The sequence below is a fragment of the Anopheles moucheti genome, assembly GCF_943734755.1.
Source record: "Anopheles moucheti chromosome X unlocalized genomic scaffold, idAnoMoucSN_F20_07 X_unloc_9, whole genome shotgun sequence".
Classification (NCBI taxonomy): Eukaryota; Metazoa; Arthropoda; class Insecta; order Diptera; family Culicidae; genus Anopheles; species Anopheles moucheti.
Window position 1 is genome coordinate 270001 of NW_026453603.1, and position 10000 is coordinate 280000.

Sequence of the window (10000 nt, forward strand, 5' to 3'; positions counted from 1 at the left end):
TTTTGGTGCGACTTATGGGCTTGATAGGGCAATTTACGGGCTTTTTGGTGCGACTTATGGGCTTGATAGGGTAATTTACGGGCTTGTTGGTGCGACTTATGGGCCTGATAGTGCGACTAACGGGCTTGATAGGGCAATTTACGGGCTTTTTGGTGCGACTTACGGGCCTGATAGTGCGACTTATGGGCCTGATAGTGCGACTAACGGGCTTTGATAGTGCGACCAACGGGCTTGATAGTGCGATCTATGGGCTTGATAGTGCGACTAACGGGCTTGATAGTGCGACTTATGGGCTTGATAGTGCGACTTATGGGCTTGATAGTGCGACTTACGGGCTTGCTTTTCCATGTTTTTCGCATCGAGCTTCGGTTCGTTTCGAATAATTTTGTCCATGTTTTTCGTTTGCTACGAGAGGTTCGGTTCGTTTTCAGTTATCCCTGTGTTCATGGTTTTCGTGAGCTTCGATAGGTTTGGTCCGTGTTTTTGAGTACTCTTGTCCATGATTTTCGTGTGCTTCTTGAGGTTTGGTCCGATTTTCAGTACTCTTGTCCATGCTTTCACATGCTCTGATAGGTAGGTTCGTTCTCAGTTATCCCTGTGTTCATGGTTTTCGTGTGCTTCGATAGGTTTGGTCCGTGTTTTTGAGTACTCTTGTCCATGATTTTCGTTTGCTTCTAGAGGTTTGGTCCGATTTTCAGTACTCTTGTCCATGCTTTCACATGCTCTGATAGGTTCACAGTCAGTTTTCAGTTATCCCTGTGTTCATGGTTTTCGTGTGCTTCCATAGGTTTGGTCCGTGTTTTTGAGTACTCTTGTCCATGATTTTCGTGTGCTTCTAGAGGTTTGGTCCGATTTTCAGTACTCTTGTCCATGACTTTCGTTTGCTTCGATTCGTTCACTCTATTACTCTTGTCTGTGGTTTTCGTTTGCTTCGATTCGTTCACTCTATTACTCTTGTCTTTGGTTTTCGTTTGCTTCGATTCGTTCACTCCATTACTCTTGTCTGTGGTTTTCGTTTGCTTCGATTCGTTCACTCCATTACTCTTGTCTGTGGTTTTCGTTTGCTTCGATTCGTTCAGTCCATTACCCTTGTTTGCGGTTTTCGTTTGCTTCGATTCGTTCAGTCCATTACTCTTGTATGTGATTTTCGTTTGCTTCGAGTCGTTCAGTCCATTACCCTTGTCTATGATTTTCGTTTGCTTCGAGTCGTTCAGTCCAATACTTACCTTTGTCTATGATTTTCGCTCTAGCCCAGTCGCCCTGCGCTCTGGAAATCACATTCCAACTCTATCACCGATAGTGCTCACACCTTGGAAACCACATTTCACCCGGGGAACCTTAGGGTGGATTTTGAGCCTTTCGGGATTGCGAAACCATCATTTAACACTCTAAACTTAATTTCCGCAATCCCAGACGCACTTTCCATATGGTCTCCAAAAATGCGTGTGAGCTGACCTGGTCCCTTATAATAGGCAATGAACACGATTTTGGCAAAATATTTTTTTCAAAATTTTTTGACTCACCGGGTAAAATCGAATTTACTTGGGAAAAATGTTCTAGCAGGGGCCCTCCCATACAAATTTTTTTCTTCTCAAAAATGATTTTCGTTTCACTTTTCATACTCAGGGGAGTCTAAAATTGATGTTTTGAGTCACCGTGAAAAAAAAATTTTTTTGACCCGAGCTTGTGTCGGCGACCCAAAATCGACGCACTTGGGAAAAATGTTCTAGCAGGGGCCCTCCCATACAAAAATTTTTTCTTCTCAAAAATGATTTTCGTTTCACTTTTCATACTCAGGGGAGTCTAAAATTGATGTTTTGAGTCACCGTGAAAAAAAAAATTTTTTGACCCGAGCTTGTGTCGGCGACCCAAAATCGACGCACTTGGGAAAAATGTTCTAGCAGGGGCCCTCCCATACAAAAATTTTTTCTTCTCAAAAATGATTTTCGTTTCACTTTTCATACTCAGGGGAGTCTAAAATTGATGTTTTGAGTCACCGTGAAAAAAAAATTTTTTTGACCCGAGCTTGTGTCGGCGACCCAAAATCGACGCACTTGGGAAAAATGTTCTAGCAGGGGCCCTCCCATACAAAAATTTTTTCTTCTCAAAAGTGATTTTCGTTTCACTTTTCATACTCAGGGGAGTCTAAAATTGATGTTTTGAGTCACCGTGAAAAAAAAATTTTTTTGACCCGAGCTTGTGTCGGCGACCCAAAATCGACGCACTTGGGAAAAATGTTCTAGCAGGGGCCCTCCCATACAAAAATTTTTTCTTCTCAAAAATGATTTTCGTTTCACTTTTCATACTCAGGGGAGTCTAAAATTGATGTTTTGAGTCACCGTGAAAAAAAAATTTTTTTGACCCGAGCTTGTGTCGGCGACCCAAAATCGACGCACTTGGGAAAAATGTTCTAGCAGGGGCCCTCCCATACAAAAATTTTTTCTTCTCAAAAGTGATTTTCGTTTCACTTTTCATACTCAGGGGAGTCTAAAATTGATGTTTTGAGTCACCGTGAAAAAAAAATTTTTTTGACCCGAGCTTGTGTCGGCGACCCAAAATCGACGCACTTGGGAAAAATGTTCTAGCAGGGGCCCTCCCATACAAAAATTTTTTCTTCTCAAAAATGATTTTCGTTTCACTTTTCATACTCAGGGGAGTCTAAAATTGATGTTTTGAGTCACCGTGAAAAAAAAATTTTTTTGACCCGAGCTTGTGTCGGCGACCCAAAATCGACGCACTTGGGAAAAATGTTCTAGCAGGGGCCCTCCCATACAAAAATTTTTTCTTCTCAAAAGTGATTTTCGTTTCACTTTTCATACTCAGGGGAGTCTAAAATTGATGTTTTGAGTCACCGTGAAAAAAAAATTTTTTTGACCCGAGCTTGTGTCGGCGACCCAAAATCGACGCACTTGGGAAAAATGTTCTAGCAGGGGCCCTCCCATACAAAAATTTTTTCTTCTCAAAAATGATTTTCGTTTCACTTTTCATACTCAGGGGAGTCTAATATTGAAGTTTTGAGTCACCGTGAAAAAAATTTTTTTTGACTCACTGGGTAAAATGGTCGCACTTGGGAAAAATGTTCTAGCAGGGGCCCTCCCATACAAAAATTTTTTATTTCTCAAATCGATCCGTGGTTTCACTTTTCATACTCTAGGGCCCATTTGCTTCAACTTTGGAAAAAATTTTCGATGATGAAAAATTTTCACCTTCGACGTCCATCGACCACTCGACCCGAACTTGGTACTTTTGTATGGAGGTACCCGAGTGGTGACTTTTTCATACAAAAATTTTTATTTCTCAAATCGATCCGTGGTTTCACTTTTCATACTCTAGGGCCCATTTGCTTCAACTTTGGAAAAAATTTTCGATGATGAAAAATTTTCACCTTCGACGTCCATCGACCACTCGACCCGAACTTGGTACTTTTGTATGGAGGTACCCAAGTGGTGACTTTTTCATACAAAGATTTTTATTTCTCAAATCGATCCGTGGTTTCACTTTTCATACTCTAGGGCCCATTTGCTTCAACTTTGGAAAAAATTTTCGATGATGAAAAATTTTCGCCTTCGACGTCCATCGACCACTCGACCCGAACTTGGTACTTTTGTATGGAGGTACCCAAGTGGTGACTTTTTCATACAAAAATTTTTTTGCGAATACGTGTTCGTTCGCGATCATTTAGGCCATGAACCGCAAGTCCGCTGCGATAGAAATAGTGCATTGTAGTTACTCGACGAGAAAAAAAATCGGGACTTAGAAAAATTTTTGAAAGTCAAATCGTATTGACTTCCAACAACACCTGATAATAAACACACATTGCCTGTTGCACCACAGTTCGCATTTGACTTAACAAATCGCCTGTTGGTACGCACATCACCATCGACTTTACCAATCGCGTTTCGCACCGCTAATCCCACTTGGCGTGGAGCCACGCACATAATGTTGCGAGGAGAGTATTAATCGGGACTTAGCGTTTTAAGCTCGCGAACACTCCACTATGGGAGTGCACGCAAGCACCAACTGTACACACACAACACAACAATCACTCTCGCGAACACTCCATTCCCAAAGTGAACGCGAGCACCAGCAAGCATGGGTCGCCTGAGAGGATCGATGCGAACGCATCTCTACAACTCGCAGCTCCCAGCCTGTAGTCCCGTCGTTTGCGGGCGGTCGAAGGTGTCGAAACTAGTTGTATCCACGGTCGACGGAAACACAGCCACCAGGGTTCCCTGTGGTAAGGTACTTCCACGTGCAGCGTGCTCCCGCCCGTTGCGGCTCAGTCTAGTGCTATAGCGGGGATGAGACGTCAGTGTGCGCGGGGCAGCACCGACGGATCTCGGAGGGTTGTTAAGCCCGCTAGCTTCCGATCACCTAATGGGTTTGAGAAGCGCTATCAGCTCGGATTGGATACGACCTTAGAGGCGTTCAGGCATAATCCAGCGGACGTAGCGTCATACCAAAGTCCGGTCGAACTAGTATTGAGCCAGTGGTCCGTACCTGTGGTTCCTCTCGTACTGCACAGGAATTCCGTTAAGATAGCGGCAAACAGCACACACCAGTAGGGTAAAACTAACCTGTCTCACGACGGTCTAAACCCAGCTCACGTTCCCTTGAAAGGGTGAACAATCCTACGCTTGGTGAATTTTGCTTCACAATGATAGGAAGAGCCGACATCGAAGGATCAAAAAGCCACGTCGCTATGAACGCTTGGCGGCCACAAGCCAGTTATCCCTGTGTGTGCGTAGCTGTCATTCACGGTGTTAGGACGTGCCTCTGTGTCGCTCGTGTTAAAATACGAAAATCAGGGTGTAAAATTGCGAAAAAAGGGCTAAAAAGTGTTATAAACATTGAGTTTTAGTGCCTTTTACCTTTTAATGGTGGAAAAATAACAAAACAGGACGATGCTCGCCTGATAAAAGCGATATAAATCTCTCCCATACATTTTGTATGGGAACAAACAAGTGCTATTTATTCGCGAAAGAGACGACAAAAACATCAAGTGGCACGTTTATTACGTAGTGGCGACGCCGAAGAACAATTTTCCGGACGGTGGCAGTGTGGAAAACGCCACAAAACTGAGAAAAAAGTGCGTGAAAAACAGCGGCAGAGCGGCGTCAGGTGGATCGTCGCGTGTGTACGTGTTGACGTGTTGACGTTTGTGCTGACGTCATCGGCGTCATTGGCAAAGCTTTCGGCTCCGAGCTTTCGCCTTAGCCGAGACACGGGGCAGCGCCATCTATCGGAACTAACGGGAGACTTCATCAGTGGCGTCACCTGGTGGACGATAGCGGATTCAGCGGTAGCGGCGACAACAACCCGTGCGCTTGGGAGATTTCAACGTCGGTACCAGCGGGCAACCCGGGTCGGTGTATGCGGGTTGCATACCGACAGGCGGTGATCTCAACGCTGGATAAGGAGGCGAACCCGGGCAAAATATTTATTGGTTTTAAATATTTGTTTTCCGAAACTAATATTTATTTTTGGTTTTAGAGCAAATATAACAATAAATAAAAACCTTGATAGGCTGGCTTTCACAGGGCCATGGACAGGGGCTTAAGGGCGCGAACACTCTCGGTTGACGAACCGAGCGCAGCCACCACCAGGAGCAGATCGGCCATGAGCGCGGGCAAGCGGCTCACTGTCCCGCTAACGCCGGTGATGGAGGGTGTGGCTGTTAGTGGAGCCACGAGCTCCAGCAAGTATGCGGCCAGGTTGGTGACTGGCACTGGAGGTTCTCCGTCGAGCGAGGTGCGACGCATCATTAGCGAGGCGAAACTCGACAGCGAGATGTTGCTTGCGGTCGTCAAAAAGCTGGAGGAGCAGGTAACGCTCCTGCGAGTTCAGATGGAGGCGGCAGCTGAGCAGGCTCGGCAAGACCTCCGCGAGGCGCGTCTGGAGGCTCGGCAGCGGGAGGAGCGGCTGGTTGCTGACAATCAGCAGCTGCGCGAGGAGCTCCGGAAGGAGCGGGAGTTGTTGACGGCGCTGGTGGCACAGACCGTCGGGCAGAACCAGCAGCCAACTACTGTGCAGCAGCAGCTGGAGCGGGCTACGCAGCAGAGCACGCAGCAGCGTGGATATCAGCAGGACGCGGTGGTGGCTACGAGCAAGCCACCTCAGACGACGGATGGCGGCTCCTGGGTTGAGGTGGTGCGTCGTAAGCCGCCACGTCAGCAGACGGCTGAGCAACAGCGGCAGCAACAGTGGCCACAGCTTCCGCAACGGCAGCAGCAACAGCAGCGGCAGCAACCGCAGCAACGACAACAGCCGCAACGGCCTCTGCCACAGCGGTCCGTGGTGCAGCAGCAGGTCATGCCGCGTCCGCAATCTGAGCCACGCAAGCAGCTGGCGAAGAAAAAGCTGGACGCCATCGAGGTAGCCCCAGGCGAGGGTCAGTCATGGACGGATGTTTACCAGCTGATCCGTAGTGCTCCGTCGTTGGCCGAAGACCAGGCCAAACTAGGCGTTGGACGACGCACAACGCGGGACCGGCTGGTGATGGACCTGCAGGATGGTGCAAACGCAGAGGAAATTCTGCAACGCGTGCAGCAGGTTTGCGCGCAGGCAGCAGCTCCGGCCACCACCCGTTTGGTGACGGAGACGGTGGAGGTCCGCCTAGATGAGGTGGACCCTTTAGCGGTGGCGACGGATGTGGCGACGGCGGTGAAGGAGTCCAGCTCGGAGACGGTGAGCGAATCCGCCGTGCACCTGGTAAAGGCGTGGAACGGCACGCAGACAGCGTACGTGCGGATGTCTGTGAAGGCGGCGGAGCGGGTGCACCAGCAGCGAGTGCGAGTGTTGCACACCTCGTGCCTGGCGACGCGATTGGCACCACCGACTCGGGGACAGCTGCGGTGCTTCAGGTGCCTGGAGCACGGACACCTCCGGCACCAGTGCAAGAGCGGGACAGACCGGTCGACGCACTGCATCCGTTGCGGCCAACCGGGCCACCTGGCTCGGACATGCACGGAAGCGGTCTGCTGTGCGGTATGCAGGGGCCCTCACCGGGTAGGACATCCGTCCTGCACCCGGGCCTAAAGGTCCTGCAGGTCAACCTCGGGCGCAGCCGGGTAGCGCAGGACCTGATGCTGCAGACGGCACGGGAGCAGCGGGTGGACGTCGTCATTGCCTGCGAGCTGTACAAGCCGCCTCGGGATAACGGCAGATGGGCGGTGGATGAGGCGCAGAGTGTGGCAGTGGTCGCCACAGGGGCTTACCCCATCCAACGCCTGTGGGGTAGCGTCCATCCCGGGCTGGTGGTGGCCACAGTGGCAGGTGTCACCTTTGCCAGCTGTTACGTTTCGCCGAACATCGGGCCAGCGGACTTTGGCGCCTATCTCGAGGCGGTGGAGATGGCGTTGGTTGGTCACCAGCACATCGTGCTTGCCGGTGATTTCAACGCGTGGAGCCAGGAGTGGGGATGTCCCCGCACAACATCCAGGGGCCACTCGCTCATGGGGACGGTGCAGCATCTGCAGCTCGATGTTGTCAACCGCGGCAACGTACCCACCTTCATGGGCAACGGGGTTGCGCGCGAAAGCATCGTGGACGTCTCGTTCGCAAGCACCTTGATCGCCTTGCCTGGGACCTGGAGGGTGAGTTCCACCTTCACCCACAGCGACCATCGTTACGTGGAGTATTCCGTCGGTGTGCCGGGTCGGCAGGGACAGCGGCAGCAGCATCAGCCATCGCAGACGCACGGGAGCGGGGCTATCGCGTCGCACGCCGGGATTCGCTGGAAGACCTCCCTCTTCCGCAGCGAGGACTACAAGACCGCCCTCGTCGACTGTCGCTTCGCAGAAGCTGATACGTCTGAGGCGCTGGTCGGAGCGTTGACCCTCGCTTGCGACACCACCATGGAGAGGGTAGGCAGGCCGAAGCAGCATCAACAGCCACGGCTGTACTGGTGGACCCCGGAGCTGGGCGACTTGCGTCGGGAGTGTGAACTTGCCGAGGAGAGGCTTAGTGCTGCCACAGGTTCGGCGGACCGCGACGTGGCGACCGCTCGCCTTCACGACCTGCGACGACAGCTGCAGCGAGCGATCCAGGAGAGCCGGAGCGGGAAGCTGCAGGAGCTGATTGACGCAGTCGACAGCGACGTGTTTGGTCTCGGGTACCAGGTGGTGATGGCCAAGCTGCGTGGCCGCACCCCGCAGGAGACCGACCGAGCGGTTTTGGAGCCAATCGTCGACGCGCTCTTCCCGGCCCATCCTGCCTTCGAGTGGCCAGTCATCGAGCGGACCGACGACGAGGAGGCCCTACGACCCGTCACAGAAGCAGAGATCCTGGCGATGGCCGACAGGATGGCTCTGACAAAGGCTCCGGGTCTGGACGGGATCCCGAACGTCGCGGTGAAGGCCGCAATCAGAGAGCACCCGGCGACGTTCGCCCGGGTGTTCAATGATTTGTTGGAGCGAGGCGAGTTCCCGAAGGAATGGAAGGAGGCGCGGCTAGTCCTGGTGCCCAAGCCGGGCAAGCCACCGGGCGATCCTGCGGCGAGTCGTCCGCTGCTCCTTGAGGGAGCAGTCCCGAAAATGTTTGAGAGGTGTGTCTTGGACCGCCTCAATGATCATTTGGAGGACAGCAGTGCCCCTCAACTGTCGCCGGAGCAATACGGCTTTCGTCGTGGGAGATCGACGGTCCAGGCCATCCAGCGGGTCGTCGAGCGGGGCGAGTTCGCGCGCTCATTCCATCGGACCAACGGACGCGATCCTCGGTGTCTGGTGGTGGCAGCACTGGACGTCCAGAACGCCTTTAACACGGCGAGCTGGAGGGCGATCGCCACGGCCCTGGAGGAGAAACGCGTTCCGGCAGCGCTGAGGAGAATATTGCGCAGCTACTTCTCCGAGCGCGAGCTGGTCTACGAGACCAGTGAAGGACCGGTGCGCAGGAAGGTGTCGGCTGGTGTACCGCAGGGCTCCATTGTCGGTCCCACATTGTGGAACACAATGTACGACGGAGTCCTGCGGCTGGCGTTCCCGGACGGCGTGGAGGCGATTGGGTTCGCGGACGACTTGGTGGTGCTGGCGGGCGGCACGACGCCGCAGGCGGCGGCTGAACTCGCGCAGCAGGCGATCCGGATGATCAGCGCGTGGATGGCAGAGCGTCATCTCCATCTTGCTCCGGCTAAGACGGAGATCATCATGGTGTCCACAATGCGGCGGGGCTATGCGCAGCCCTCGGTCGCCATCGAGGGGATACAGCGGCTGCCTACGCAGAGCCTCAAATACCTGGGCGTGGTTTTGCACGAGCATCTGCTGTGGACCCCGCACGTCGAGTACGCCACGGCGAAGGCACTCCGTGCGGCGAAGGGGATCTCCCGACTGATGCAGAACCACGGAGGCCCCAAAGGAGCGAAGCGGCGGCTGCTGTCCTCGGTGGTGGATTCGACGCTCCGGTACGCTGCCCCGGTGTGGCATGAGGCCACCAACGTCAGGCGGTGCAGACGGATGCTGCAGAACGTGCAGGCGCAGTATGCAAGGCCGGTAGCCAGGACCTTCATATCGGTGAGATATGAGGTCGCCACGGTCCTGGCTAGCGTCATCCCGATCTGCCTGCAGATCCGGGAGGACGCTCGATGCTACCATCAGCATCAAACCACCGGCGCGCCATTGAGTCAACTGCGAGTGGAGGAGCGCGCGGCCACACTGCGTCAGTGGCAGGAGGAGTGGGACGCGTTGGCACCGGCGAGCCGGTTCACGGCGTGGACACACCGGGTGATCCCGGACATCGAGGGGTGGAAGAACCGTCGGTTTGGGGAGATGACCTTTCATCTCTCCCAAGTTCTCTCGGGCCACGGCTTCTTCCATGAATACCTGCATGTGCAGAGATTCACTCCCTCGCCGGACTGCGTGCGGTGCCCGGGTGTCGTCGAGTCGGCTGAGCACGCGTTCTTCTACTGCCCGCGCTTTGCTGACGTGCGGACGGAGGTGCTGGGCGAGGGCGATGTGGCCATCGTATCACCGGACAGTCTCCAGTCGTTCCTGCTGAACAGCCGGGA